This window comes from Triticum urartu, chromosome 5A (assembly GCF_056163025.1).
Source record: "Triticum urartu cultivar PI428250 chromosome 5A, HENAU_Tu73, whole genome shotgun sequence".
Classification (NCBI taxonomy): Eukaryota; Viridiplantae; Streptophyta; class Magnoliopsida; order Poales; family Poaceae; genus Triticum; species Triticum urartu.
In genome coordinates, this window is record NC_141877.1 from 72,302,691 (window position 1) to 72,315,241 (window position 12,551).

Genomic DNA, 12,551 nt, shown 5'->3' on the forward strand with positions numbered 1-12,551 from the left:
AATATGATGACAGGCTTAATATATATCACGCACGTGCGTTCTGTTCCTCACGTACGTACAAAAATAATTAAAAAGGGAATGCAACACGAGGACTTCCCAGGAGGTCACCCATCCTAGTACTACTCTCGCCCAAGCACGCTTAACTTCGGAGTTCTGATGGGATACGGTGCTTTAGTGCTGGTATGATCGCATCCGACATGTCACCCCCGGCTTCATCCCTTATGCTTCCCACTCCCACGTCCGCTGCAAAGACGGCTATACATTCTTACTACCATTACAACCGTCGCCTACTAATGGATAATGCCCTATACTACTTACTCTCTCACTCAACTACGAAGACGAGTTTACCACTATTTCCACCCCTCCCTCTATACCGCAGCAACACGTATTTTACACCCCTTTCACAACGCGCTTTTCGCGCCCCAACTCTCCCTAGCCGCGTGACTAACGAGCTCCGAGCTAAAACATATCGCAAATGTCAAAAATATGATGACAGGCTTAATATATATCACGCACGTGCGTTCTGTTCCTCACGTACGTACAAAAATAATTAAAAAGGGAATGCAACACGAGGACTTCCCAGGAGGTCACCCATCCTAGTACTACTCTCGCCCAAGCACGCTTAACTTCGGAGTTCTGATGGGATCCGGTGCTTTAGTGCTGGTATGATCGCATCCGACATGTTACCCCCGGCTTCATCCCTTATGCTTCCCACTCCCACGTCCGCTGCAAAGACGGCTATACATTCTTACTACCATTACAACCGTCGCCTACTAATGGATAATGCCCTATACTACTTACTCTCTCGCTCAACTACGAAGACGAGTTTACCACTATTTCCACCCCTCCCTCTATACCGCAGCAACACGTATTTTACACCCCTTTCACAACGCGCTTTTCGCGCCCCAACTCTCCCTAGCCGCGTGACTAACGAGCTCCGAGCTAAAACATATCGCAAATGTCAAAAATATGATGACAGGCTTAATATATATCACGCACGTGCGTTCTGTTCCTCACGTACGTACAAAAATAATTAAAAAGGGAATGCAACACGAGGACTTCCCAGGAGGTCACCCATCCTAGTACTACTCTCGCCCAAGCACGCTTAACTTCGGAGTTCTGATGGGATCCGGTGCTTTAGTGCTGGTATGATCGCATCCGACATGTCACCCCCGGCTTCATCCCTTATGCTTCCCACTCCCATGTCCGCTGCAAAGACGGCTATACATTCTTACTACCATTACAACCGTCGCCTACTAATGGATAATGCCCTATACTACTTACTCTCTCGCTCAACTACGAAGACGAGTTTACCACTATTTCCACCCCTCCCTCTATACCGCAGCAACACGTATTTTACACCCCTTTCACAACGCGCTTTTCGCGCCCCAACTCTCCCTAGCCGCGTGACTAACGAGCTCCGAGCTAAAACATATCGCAAATGTCAAAAATATGATGACAGGCTTAATATATATCACGCACGTGCGTTCTGTTCCTCACGTACGTACAAAAATAATTAAAAAGGGAATGCAACACGAGGACTTCCCAGGAGGTCACCCATCCTAGTACTACTCTCGCCCAAGCACGCTTAACTTCGGAGTTCTGATGGGATCCGGTGCTTTAGTGCTGGTATGATCGCATCCGACATGTTACCCCCGGCTTCATCCCTTATGCTTCCCACTCCCACGTCCGCTGCAAAGACGGCTATACATTCTTACTACCATTACAACCGTCGCCTACTAATGGATAATGCCCTATACTACTTACTCTCTCGCTCAACTACGAAGACGAGTTTACCACTATTTCCACCCCTCCCTCTATACCGCAGCAACACGTATTTTACACCCCTTTCACAACGCGCTTTTCGCGCCCCAACTCTCCCTAGCCGCGTGACTAACGAGCTCCGAGCTAAAACATATCGCAAATGTCAAAAATATGATGACAGGCTTAATATATATCACGCACGTGCGTTCTGTTCCTCACGTACGTACAAAAATAATTAAAAAGGGAATGCAACACGAGGACTTCCCAGGAGGTCACCCATCCTAGTACTACTCTCGCCCAAGCACGCTTAACTTCGGAGTTCTGATGGGATCCGGTGCTTTAGTGCTGGTATGATCGCATCCGACATGTCACCCCCGGCTTCATCCCTTATGCTTCCCACTCCCACGTCCGCTGCAAAGACGGCTATACATTCTTACTACCATTACAACCGTCGCCTACTAATGGATAATGCCCTATACTACTTACTCTCTCGCTCAACTACGAAGACGAGTTTACCACTATTTCCACCCCTCCCTCTATACCGCAGCAACACGTATTTTACACCCCTTTCACAACGCGCTTTTCGCGCCCCAACTCTCCCTAGCCGCGTGACTAACGAGCTCCGAGCTAAAACATATCGCAAATGTCAAAAATATGATGACAGGCTTAATATATATCACGCACGTGCGTTCTGTTCCTCACGTACGTACAAAAATAATTAAAAAGGGAATGCAACACGAGGACTTCCCAGGAGGTCACCCATCCTAGTACTACTCTCGCCCAAGCACGCTTAACTTCGGAGTTCTGATGGGATCCGGTGCTTTAGTGCTGGTATGATCGCATCCGACATGTCACCCCCGGCTTCATCCCTTATGCTTCCCACTCCCACGTCCGCTGCAAAGACGGCTATACATTCTTACTACCATTACAACCATCGCCTACTAATGGATAATGCCCTATACTACTTACTCTCTCGCTCAACTACGAAGACGAGTTTACCACTATTTCCACCCCTCCCTCTATACCGCAGCAACACGTATTTTACACCCCTTTCACAACGCGCTTTTCGCGCCCCAACTCTCCCTAGCCGCGTGACTAACGAGCTCCGAGCTAAAACATATCGCAAATGTCAAAAATATGATGACAGGCTTAATATATATCACGCACGTGCGTTCTGTTCCTCACGTACGTACAAAAATAATTAAAAAGGGAATGCAACACGAGGACTTCCCAGGAGGTCACCCATCCTAGTACTACTCTCGCCCAAGCACGCTTAACTTCGGAGTTCTGATGGGATCCGGTGCTTTAGTGCTGGTATGATCGCATCAGACATGTTACCCCCGGCTTCATCCCTTATGCTTCCCACTCCCACGTCCGCTGCAAAGACGGCTATACATTCTTACTACCATTACAACCGTCGCCTACTAATGGATAATGCCCTATACTACTTACTCTCTCGCTCAACTACGAAGACGAGTTTACCACTATTTCCACCCCTCCCTCTATACCGCAGCAACACGTATTTTACACCCCTTTCACAACGCGCTTTTCGCGCCCCAACTCTCCCTAGCCGCGTGACTAACGAGCTCCGAGCTAAAACATATCGCAAATGTCAAAAATATGATGACAGGCTTAATATATATCACGCACGTGCGTTCTGTTCCTCACGTACGTACAAAAATAATTAAAAAGGGAATGCAACACGAGGACTTCCCAGGAGGTCACCCATCCTAGTACTACTCTCGCCCAAGCACGCTTAACTTCGGAGTTCTGATGGGATCCGGTGCTTTAGTGCTGGTATGATCGCATCCGACATGTCACCCCCGGCTTCATCCCTTATGCTTCCCACTCCCACGTCCGCTCCAAAGACGGCTATACATTCTTACTACCATTACAACCGTCGCCTACTAATGGATAATGCCCTATACTACTTACTCTCTCGCTCAACTACGAAGACGAGTTTACCACTATTTCCACCCCTCCCTCTATACCGCAGCAACACGTATTTTACACCCCTTTCACAACGCGCTTTTCGCGCCCCAACTCTCCCTAGCCGCGTGACTAACGAGCTCCGAGCTAAAACATATCGCAAATGTCAAAAATATGATGACAGGCTTAATATATATCACGCACGTGCGTTCTGTTCCTCACGTACGTACAAAAATAATTAAAAAGGGAATGCAACACGAGGACTTCCTAGGAGGTCACCCATCCTAGTACTACTCTCGCCCAAGCACGCTTAACTTCGGAGTTCTGATGGGATCCGGTGCTTTAGTGCTGGTATGATCGCATCCGACATGTTACCCCCGGCTTCATCCCTTATGCTTCCCACTCCCACGTCCGCTGCAAAGACGGCTATACATTCTTACTACCATTACAACCGTCGCCTACTAATGGATAATGCCCTATACTACTTACTCTCTCGCTCAACTACGAAGACGAGTTTACCACTATTTCCACCCCTCCCTCTATACCGCAGCAACACGTATTTTACACCCCTTTCACAACGCGCTTTTCGCGCCCCAACTCTCCCTAGCCGCGTGACTAACGAGCTCCGAGCTAAAACATATCGCAAATGTCAAAAATATGATGACAGGCTTAATATATATCACGCACGTGCGTTCTGTTCCTCACGTACGTACAAAAATAATTAAAAAGGGAATGCAACACGAGGACTTCCTAGGAGGTCACCCATCCTAGTACTACTCTCGCCCAAGCACGCTTAACTTCGGAGTTCTGATGGGATCCGGTGCTTTAGTGCTGGTATGATCGCATCCGACATGTTACCCCCGGCTTCATCCCTTATGCTTCCCACTCCCACGTCCGCTGCAAAGACGGCTATACATTCTTACTACCATTACAACCGTCGCCTACTAATGGATAATGCCCTATACTACTTACTCTCTCGCTCAACTACGAAGACGAGTTTACCACTATTTCCACCCCTCCCTCTATACCGCAGCAACACGTATTTTACACCCCTTTCACAACACGCTTTTCGCGCCCCAACTCTCCCTAGCCGCGTGACTAACGAGCTCCGAGCTAAAACATATCGCAAATGTCAAAAATATGATGACAGGCTTAATATATATCACGCACGTGCGTTCTGTTCCTCACGTACGTACAAAAATAATTAAAAAGGGAATGCAACACGAGGACTTCCCAGGAGGTCACCCATCCTAGTACTACTCTCGCCCAAGCACGCTTAACTTCGGAGTTCTGATGGGATCCAGTGCTTTAGTGCTGGTATGATCGCATCCGACATGTCACCCCTGGCTTCATCCCTTATGCTTCCCACTCCCACGTCCGCTGCAAAGACGGCTATACATTCTTACTACCATTACAACCGTCGCCTACTAATGGATAATGCCCTATACTACTTACTCTCTCGCTCAACTACGAAGACGAGTTTACCACTATTTCCACCCCTCCCTCTATACCGCAGCAACACGTATTTTACACCCCTTTCACAACGCGCTTTTCGCGCCCCAACTCTCCCTAGCCGCGTGACTAACGAGCTCCGAGCTAAAACATATCGCAAATGTCAAAAATATGATGACAGGCTTAATATATATCACGCACGTGCGTTCTGTTCCTCACGTACGTACAAAAATAATTAAAAAGGGAATGCAACACGAGGACTTCCTAGGAGGTCACCCATCCTAGTAATACTCTCGCCCAAGCACGCTTAACTTCGGAGTTCTGATGGGATCCGGTGCTTTAGTGCTGGTATGATCGCATCCGACATGTTACCCCCGGCTTCATCCCTTATGCTTCCCACTCCCACGTCCGCTGCAAAGACGGCTATACATTCTTACTACCATTACAACCGTCGCCTACTAATGGATAATGCCCTATACTACTTACTCTCTCGCTCAACTACGAAGACGAGTTTACCACTATTTCCACCCCTCCCTCTATACCGCAGCAACACGTATTTTACACCCCTTTCACAACGCGCTTTTCGCGCCCCAACTCTCCCTAGCCGCGTGACTAACGAGCTCCGAGCTAAAACATATCGCAAATGTCAAAAATATGATGACATGCTTAATATATATCACGCACGTGCGTTCTGTTCCTCACGTACGTACAAAAATAATTAAAAAGGGAATGCAACACGAGGACTTCCCAGGAGGTCACCCATCCTAGTACTACTCTCGCCCAAGCACGCTTAACTTCGGAGTTCTGATGGGATCCGGTGCTTTAGTGCTGGTATGATCGCATCCGACATGTCACCCCCGGCTTCATCCCTTATGCTTCCCACTCCCACGTCCGCTGCAAAGACGGCTATACATTCTTACTACCATTACAACCGTCGCCTACTAATGGATAATGCCCTATACTACTTACTCTCTCGCTCAACTACGAAGACGAGTTTACCACTATTTCCACCCCTCCCTCTATACCGCAGCAACACGTATTTTACACCCCTTTCACAACGCGCTTTTCGCGCCCCAACTCTCCCTAGCCGCGTGACTAACGAGCTCCGAGCTAAAACATATCGCAAATGTCAAAAATATGATGACAGGCTTAATATATATCACGCACGTGCGTTCTGTTCCTCACGTACGTACAAAAATAATTAAAAAGGGAATGCAACACGAGGACTTCCCAGGAGGTCACCCATCCTAGTACTACTCTCGCCCAAGCACGCTTAACTTCGGAGTTCTGATGGGATCCGGTGCTTTAGTGCTGGTATGATCGCATCCGACATGTCACCCCCGGCTTCATCCCTTATGCTTCCCACTCCCACGTCCGCTGCAAAGACGGCTATACATTCTTACTACCATTACAACCGTCGCCTACTAATGGATAATGCCCTATACTACTTACTCTCTCGCTCAACTACGAAGACGAGTTTACCACTATTTCCACCCCTCCCTCTATACCGCAGCAACACGTATTTTACACCCCTTTCACAACGCGCTTTTCGCGCCCCAACTCTCCCTAGCCGCGTGACTAACGAGCTCCGAGCTAAAACATATCGCAAATGTCAAAAATATGATGACAGGCTTAATATATATCACGCACGTGCGTTCTGTTCCTCACGTACGTACAAAAATAATTAAAAAGGGAATGCAACACGAGGACTTCCTAGGAGGTCACCCATCCTAGTACTACTCTCGCCCAAGCACGCTTAACTTCGGAGTTCTGATGGGATCCGGTGCTTTAGTGCTGGTATGATCGCATCCGACATGTTACCCCCGGCTTCATCCCTTATGCTTCCCACTCCCACGTCCGCTGCAAAGACGGCTATACATTCTTACTACCATTACAACCGTCGCCTACTAATGGATAATGCCCTATACTACTTACTCTCTCGCTCAACTACGAAGACGAGTTTACCACTATTTCCACCCCTCCCTCTATACCGCAGCAACACGTATTTTACACCCCTTTCACAACGCGCTTTTCGCGCCCCAACTCTCCCTAGCCGCGTGACTAACGAGCTCCGAGCTAAAACATATCGCAAATGTCAAAAATATGATGACAGGCTTAATATATATCACGCACGTGCGTTCTGTTCCTCACGTACGTACAAAAATAATTAAAAAGGGAATGCAACACGAGGACTTCCCAGGAGGTCACCCATCCTAGTACTACTCTCGCCCAAGCACGCTTAACTTCGGAGTTCTGATGGGATCCGGTGCTTTAGTGCTGGTATGATCGCATCCGACATGTCACCCCCGGCTTCATCCCTTATGCTTCCCACTCCCACGTCCGCTGCAAAGACGGCTATACATTCTTACTACCATTACAACCGTCGCCTACTAATGGATAATGCCCTATACTACTTACTCTCTCGCTCAACTACGAAGACGAGTTTACCACTATTTCCACCCCTCCCTCTATACCGCAGCAACACGTATTTTACACCCCTTTCACAACGCGCTTTTCGCGCCCCAACTCTCCCTAGCCGCGTGACTAACGAGCTCCGAGCTAAAACATATCGCAAATGTCAAAAATATGATGACAGGCTTAATATATATCACGCACGTGCGTTCTGTTCCTCACGTACGTACAAAAATAATTAAAAAGGGAATGCAACACGAGGACTTCCCAGGAGGTCACCCATCCTAGTACTACTCTCGCCCAAGCACGCTTAACTTCGGAGTTCTGATGGGATCCGGTGCTTTAGTGCTGGTATGATCGCATCCGACATGTCACCCCCGGCTTCATCCCTTATGCTTCCCACTCCCACGTCCGCTGCAAAGACGGCTATACATTCTTACTACCATTACAACCGTCGCCTACTAATGGATAATGCCCTATACTACTTACTCTCTCGCTCAACTACGAAGACGAGTTTACCACTATTTCCACCCCTCCCTCTATACCGCAGCAACACGTATTTTACACCCCTTTCACAACGCGCTTTTCGCGCCCCAACTCTCCCTAGCCGCGTGACTAACGAGCTCCGAGCTAAAACATATCGCAAATGTCAAAAATATGATGACAGGCTTAATATATATCACGCACGTGCGTTCTGTTCCTCACGTACGTACAAAAATAATTAAAAAGGGAATGCAACACGAGGACTTCCTAGGAGGTCACCCATCCTAGTACTACTCTCGCCCAAGCACGCTTAACTTCGGAGTTCTGATGGGATCCGGTGCTTTAGTGCTGGTATGATCGCATCCGACATGTTACCCCCGGCTTCATCCCTTATGCTTCCCACTCCCACGTCCGCTGCAAAGACGGCTATACATTCTTACTACCATTACAACCGTCGCCTACTAATGGATAATGCCCTATACTACTTACTCTCTCGCTCAACTACGAAGACGAGTTTACCACTATTTCCACCCCTCCCTCTATACCGCAGCAACACGTATTTTACACCCCTTTCACAACGCGCTTTTCGCGCCCCAACTCTCCCTAGCCGCGTGACTAACGAGCTCCGAGCTAAAACATATCGCAAATGTCAAAAATATGATGACAGGCTTAATATATATCACGCACGTGCGTTCTGTTCCTCACGTACGTACAAAAATAATTAAAAAGGGAATGCAACACGAGGACTTCCCAGGAGGTCACCCATCCTAGTACTACTCTCGCCCAAGCACGCTTAACTTCGGAGTTCTGATGGGATCCGGTGCTTTAGTGCTGGTATGATCGCATCCGACATGTTACCCCCGGCTTCATCCCTTATGCTTCCCACTCCCACGTCCGCTGCAAAGACGGCTATACATTCTTACTACCATTACAACCGTCGCCTACTAATGGATAATGCCCTATACTACTTACTCTCTCGCTCAACTACGAAGACGAGTTTACCACTATTTCCACCCCTCCCTCTATACCGCAGCAACACGTATTTTACACCCCTTTCACAACGCGCTTTTCGCGCCCCAACTCTCCCTAGCCGCGTGACTAACGAGCTCCGAGCTAAAACATATCGCAAATGTCAAAAATATGATGACAGGCTTAATATATATCACGCACGTGCGTTCTGTTCCTCACGTACGTACAAAAATAATTAAAAAGGGAATGCAACACGAGGACTTCCCAGGAGGTCACCCATCCTAGTACTACTCTCGCCCAAGCACGCTTAACTTCGGAGTTCTGATGGGATCCGGTGCTTTAGTGCTGGTATGATCGCATCCGACATGTCACCCCCGGCTTCGTCCCTTATGCTTCCCACTCCCACGTCCGCTGCAAAGACGGCTATACATTCTTACTACCATTACAACCGTCGCCTACTAATGGATAATGCCCTATACTACTTACTCTCTCGCTCAACTACGAAGACGAGTTTACCACTATTTCCACCCCTCCCTCTATACCGCAGCAACACGTATTTTACACCCCTTTCACAACGCGCTTTTCGCGCCCCAACTCTCCCTAGCCGCGTGACTAACGAGCTCCGAGCTAAAACATATCGCAAATGTCAAAAATATGATGACAGGCTTAATATATATCACGCACGTGCGTTCTGTTCCTCACGTACGTACAAAAATAATTAAAAAGGGAATGCAACACGAGGACTTCCCAGGAGGTCACCCATCCTAGTACTACTCTCGCCCAAGCACGCTTAACTTCGGAGTTCTGATGGGATCCGGTGCTTTAGTGCTGGTATGATCGCATCCGACATGTCACCCCCGGCTTCATCCCTTATGCTTCCCACTCCCACGTCCGCTGCAAAGACGGCTATACATTCTTACTACCATTACAACCGTCGCCTACTAATGGATAATGCCCTATACTACTTACTCTCTCGCTCAACTACGAAGACGAGTTTACCACTATTTCCACCCCTCCCTCTATACCGCAGCAACACGTATTTTACACCCCTTTCACAACGCGCTTTTCGCGCCCCAACTCTCCCTAGCCGCGTGACTAACGAGCTCCGAGCTAAAACATATCGCAAATGTCAAAAATATGATGACAAGCTTAATATATATCACGCACGTGCGTTCTGTTCCTCACGTACGTACAAAAATAATTAAAAAGGGAATGCAACACGAGGACTTCCCAGGAGGTCACCCATCCTAGTACTACTCTCGCCCAAGCACGCTTAACTTCGGAGTTCTGATGGGATCCGGTGCTTTAGTGCTGGTATGATCGCATCCGACATGTCACCCCCGGCTTCATCCCTTATGCTTCCCACTCCCACGTCCGCTGCAAAGACGGCTATACATTCTTACTACCATTACAACCGTCGCCTACTAATGGATAATGCCCTATACTACTTACTCTCTCGCTCAACTACGAAGACGAGTTTACCACTATTTCCACCCCTCCCTCTATACCGCAGCAACACGTATTTTACACCCCTTTCACAACGCGCTTTTCGCGCCCCAACTCTCCCTAGCCGCGTGACTAACGAGCTCCGAGCTAAAACATATCGCAAATGTCAAAAATATGATGACAGGCTTAATATATATCACGCACGTGCGTTCTGTTCCTCACGTACGTACAAAAATAATTAAAAAGGGAATGCAACACGAGGACTTCCCAGGAGGTCACCCATCCTAGTACTACTCTCACCCAAGCACGCTTAACTTCGGAGTTCTGATGGGATCCGGTGCTTTAGTGCTGGTATGATCGCATCCGACATGTCACCCCCGGCTTCATCCCTTATGCTTCCCACTCCCACGTCCGCTGCAAAGACGGCTATACATTCTTACTACCATTACAACCGTCGCCTACTAATGGATAATGCCCTATACTACTTACTCTCTCGCTCAACTACGAAGACGAGTTTACCACGATTTCCACCCCTCCCTCTATACCGCAGCAACACGTATTTTACACCCCTTTCACAACGCGCTTTTCGCGCCCCAACTCTCCCTAGCCGCGTGACTAACGAGCTCCGAGCTAAAACATATCGCAAATGTCAAAAATATGATGACAGGCTTAATATATATCACGCACGTGCGTTCTGTTCCTCACGTACGTACAAAAATAATTAAAAAGGGAATGCAACACGAGGACTTCCCAGGAGGTCACCCATCCTAGTACTACTCTCGCCCAAGCACGCTTAACTTCGGAGTTCTGATGGGATCCGGTGCTTTAGTGCTGGTATGATCGCATCCGACATGTCACCCCCGGCTTCATCCCTTATGCTTCCCACTCCCACGTCCGCTGCAAAGACGGCTATACATTCTTACTACCATTACAACCGTCGCCTACTAATGGATAATGCCCTATACTACTTACTCTCTCGCTCAACTACGAAGACGAGTTTACCACTATTTCCACCCCTCCCTCTATACCGCAGCAACACGTATTTTACACCCCTTTCACAACGCGCTTTTCGCGCCCCAACTCTCCCTAGCCGCGTGACTAACGAGCTCCGAGCTAAAACATATCGCAAATGTCAAAAATATGATGACAGGCTTAATATATATCACGCACGTGCGTTCTGTTCCTCACGTACGTACAAAAATAATTAAAAAGGGAATGCAACACGAGGACTTCCCAGGAGGTCACCCATCCTAGTACTACTCTCGCCCAAGCACGCTTAACTTCGGAGTTCTGATGGGATCCGGTGCTTTAGTGCTGGTATGATCGCATCCGACATGTCACCCCCGGCTTCATCCCTTATGCTTCCCACTCCCACGTCCGCTGCAAAGACGGCTATACATTCTTACTACCATTACAACCGTCGCCTACTAATGGATAATGCCCTATACTACTTACTCTCTCGCTCAACTACGAAGACGAGTTTACCACTATTTCCACCCCTCCCTCTATACCGCAGCAACACGTATTTTACACCCCTTTCACAACGCGCTTTTCGCGCCCCAACTCTCCCTAGCCGCGTGACTAACGAGCTCCGAGCTAAAACATATCGCAAATGTCAAAAATATGATGACAGGCTTAATATATATCACGCACGTGCGTTCTGTTCCTCACGTACGTACAAAAATAATTAAAAAGGGAATGCAACACGAGGACTTCCCAGGAGGTCACCCATCCTAGTACTACTCTCGCCCAAGCACGCTTAACTTCGGAGTTCTGATGGGATCCGGTGCTTTAGTGCTGGTATGATCGCATCCGACATGTCACGCCCGGCTTCATCCCTTATGCTTCCCACTCCCACGTCCGCTGCAAAGACGGCTATACATTCTTACTACCATTACAACCGTCGCCTACTAATGGATAATGCCCTATACTACTTACTCTCTCGCTCAACTACGAAGACGAGTTTACCACTATTTCCACCCCTCCCTCTATACCGCAGCAACACGTATTTTACACCCCTTTCACAACGCGCTTTTCGCGCCCCAACTCTCCCTAGCCGCGTGACTAACGAGCTCCGAGCTAAAACATATCGCAAA

The 12,551-nt window shown here is 48.3% G+C and overlaps 26 non-coding genes across 26 annotated transcripts; all 26 read right to left on the minus strand.

The window, feature by feature from the left end:
- Window positions 1-75: 75 nt before the first annotated feature.
- LOC147969902 (5S ribosomal RNA) lies at window positions 76-194 on the minus strand. The gene has a single exon (XR_015606546.1). It is a non-coding gene; the product is annotated as a 5S ribosomal RNA (ribosomal RNA).
- A 364-nt stretch (window positions 195-558) lies between these two features.
- On the minus strand, window positions 559-677 carry LOC147969903 (5S ribosomal RNA). The gene has a single exon (XR_015605331.1). It is a non-coding gene; the product is annotated as a 5S ribosomal RNA (ribosomal RNA).
- Window positions 678-1,041: 364 nt separating this feature from the next.
- LOC147969904 (5S ribosomal RNA) lies at window positions 1,042-1,160 on the minus strand. Its single transcript, XR_015605332.1, has one exon. It is a non-coding gene; the product is annotated as a 5S ribosomal RNA (ribosomal RNA).
- Window positions 1,161-1,524: 364 nt separating this feature from the next.
- LOC147969905 (5S ribosomal RNA) lies at window positions 1,525-1,643 on the minus strand. The gene has a single exon (XR_015605333.1). It is a non-coding gene; the product is annotated as a 5S ribosomal RNA (ribosomal RNA).
- Window positions 1,644-2,007: 364 nt separating this feature from the next.
- On the minus strand, window positions 2,008-2,126 carry LOC147969906 (5S ribosomal RNA). The gene has a single exon (XR_015605334.1). It is a non-coding gene; the product is annotated as a 5S ribosomal RNA (ribosomal RNA).
- A 364-nt stretch (window positions 2,127-2,490) lies between these two features.
- LOC147969907 (5S ribosomal RNA) lies at window positions 2,491-2,609 on the minus strand. Its single transcript, XR_015605335.1, has one exon. It is a non-coding gene; the product is annotated as a 5S ribosomal RNA (ribosomal RNA).
- Window positions 2,610-2,973: 364 nt separating this feature from the next.
- LOC147969908 (5S ribosomal RNA) lies at window positions 2,974-3,092 on the minus strand. Its single transcript, XR_015605998.1, has one exon. It is a non-coding gene; the product is annotated as a 5S ribosomal RNA (ribosomal RNA).
- A 364-nt stretch (window positions 3,093-3,456) lies between these two features.
- Window positions 3,457-3,575, minus strand: LOC147969909 (5S ribosomal RNA). Its single transcript, XR_015605336.1, has one exon. It is a non-coding gene; the product is annotated as a 5S ribosomal RNA (ribosomal RNA).
- A 364-nt stretch (window positions 3,576-3,939) lies between these two features.
- Window positions 3,940-4,058, minus strand: LOC147969910 (5S ribosomal RNA). Its single transcript, XR_015606048.1, has one exon. It is a non-coding gene; the product is annotated as a 5S ribosomal RNA (ribosomal RNA).
- A 364-nt stretch (window positions 4,059-4,422) lies between these two features.
- LOC147969911 (5S ribosomal RNA) lies at window positions 4,423-4,541 on the minus strand. The gene has a single exon (XR_015606049.1). It is a non-coding gene; the product is annotated as a 5S ribosomal RNA (ribosomal RNA).
- Window positions 4,542-4,905: 364 nt separating this feature from the next.
- Window positions 4,906-5,024, minus strand: LOC147969912 (5S ribosomal RNA). Its single transcript, XR_015605993.1, has one exon. It is a non-coding gene; the product is annotated as a 5S ribosomal RNA (ribosomal RNA).
- Window positions 5,025-5,388: 364 nt separating this feature from the next.
- On the minus strand, window positions 5,389-5,507 carry LOC147969913 (5S ribosomal RNA). Its single transcript, XR_015606652.1, has one exon. It is a non-coding gene; the product is annotated as a 5S ribosomal RNA (ribosomal RNA).
- Window positions 5,508-5,871: 364 nt separating this feature from the next.
- Window positions 5,872-5,990, minus strand: LOC147969914 (5S ribosomal RNA). The gene has a single exon (XR_015605338.1). It is a non-coding gene; the product is annotated as a 5S ribosomal RNA (ribosomal RNA).
- A 364-nt stretch (window positions 5,991-6,354) lies between these two features.
- Window positions 6,355-6,473, minus strand: LOC147969915 (5S ribosomal RNA). The gene has a single exon (XR_015605339.1). It is a non-coding gene; the product is annotated as a 5S ribosomal RNA (ribosomal RNA).
- Window positions 6,474-6,837: 364 nt separating this feature from the next.
- On the minus strand, window positions 6,838-6,956 carry LOC147969916 (5S ribosomal RNA). The gene has a single exon (XR_015606050.1). It is a non-coding gene; the product is annotated as a 5S ribosomal RNA (ribosomal RNA).
- A 364-nt stretch (window positions 6,957-7,320) lies between these two features.
- On the minus strand, window positions 7,321-7,439 carry LOC147969917 (5S ribosomal RNA). The gene has a single exon (XR_015605340.1). It is a non-coding gene; the product is annotated as a 5S ribosomal RNA (ribosomal RNA).
- Window positions 7,440-7,803: 364 nt separating this feature from the next.
- LOC147969918 (5S ribosomal RNA) lies at window positions 7,804-7,922 on the minus strand. The gene has a single exon (XR_015605342.1). It is a non-coding gene; the product is annotated as a 5S ribosomal RNA (ribosomal RNA).
- Window positions 7,923-8,286: 364 nt separating this feature from the next.
- LOC147969919 (5S ribosomal RNA) lies at window positions 8,287-8,405 on the minus strand. Its single transcript, XR_015606051.1, has one exon. It is a non-coding gene; the product is annotated as a 5S ribosomal RNA (ribosomal RNA).
- Window positions 8,406-8,769: 364 nt separating this feature from the next.
- Window positions 8,770-8,888, minus strand: LOC147969920 (5S ribosomal RNA). The gene has a single exon (XR_015605343.1). It is a non-coding gene; the product is annotated as a 5S ribosomal RNA (ribosomal RNA).
- A 364-nt stretch (window positions 8,889-9,252) lies between these two features.
- Window positions 9,253-9,371, minus strand: LOC147969921 (5S ribosomal RNA). The gene has a single exon (XR_015605344.1). It is a non-coding gene; the product is annotated as a 5S ribosomal RNA (ribosomal RNA).
- Window positions 9,372-9,735: 364 nt separating this feature from the next.
- Window positions 9,736-9,854, minus strand: LOC147969922 (5S ribosomal RNA). Its single transcript, XR_015605345.1, has one exon. It is a non-coding gene; the product is annotated as a 5S ribosomal RNA (ribosomal RNA).
- Window positions 9,855-10,218: 364 nt separating this feature from the next.
- Window positions 10,219-10,337, minus strand: LOC147969923 (5S ribosomal RNA). Its single transcript, XR_015605346.1, has one exon. It is a non-coding gene; the product is annotated as a 5S ribosomal RNA (ribosomal RNA).
- Window positions 10,338-10,701: 364 nt separating this feature from the next.
- LOC147969924 (5S ribosomal RNA) lies at window positions 10,702-10,820 on the minus strand. Its single transcript, XR_015606072.1, has one exon. It is a non-coding gene; the product is annotated as a 5S ribosomal RNA (ribosomal RNA).
- Window positions 10,821-11,184: 364 nt separating this feature from the next.
- Window positions 11,185-11,303, minus strand: LOC147969925 (5S ribosomal RNA). The gene has a single exon (XR_015605347.1). It is a non-coding gene; the product is annotated as a 5S ribosomal RNA (ribosomal RNA).
- A 364-nt stretch (window positions 11,304-11,667) lies between these two features.
- Window positions 11,668-11,786, minus strand: LOC147969926 (5S ribosomal RNA). Its single transcript, XR_015605348.1, has one exon. It is a non-coding gene; the product is annotated as a 5S ribosomal RNA (ribosomal RNA).
- Window positions 11,787-12,150: 364 nt separating this feature from the next.
- LOC147969927 (5S ribosomal RNA) lies at window positions 12,151-12,269 on the minus strand. Its single transcript, XR_015605349.1, has one exon. It is a non-coding gene; the product is annotated as a 5S ribosomal RNA (ribosomal RNA).
- Between the last annotated feature and the right edge of the window lie 282 nt (window positions 12,270-12,551).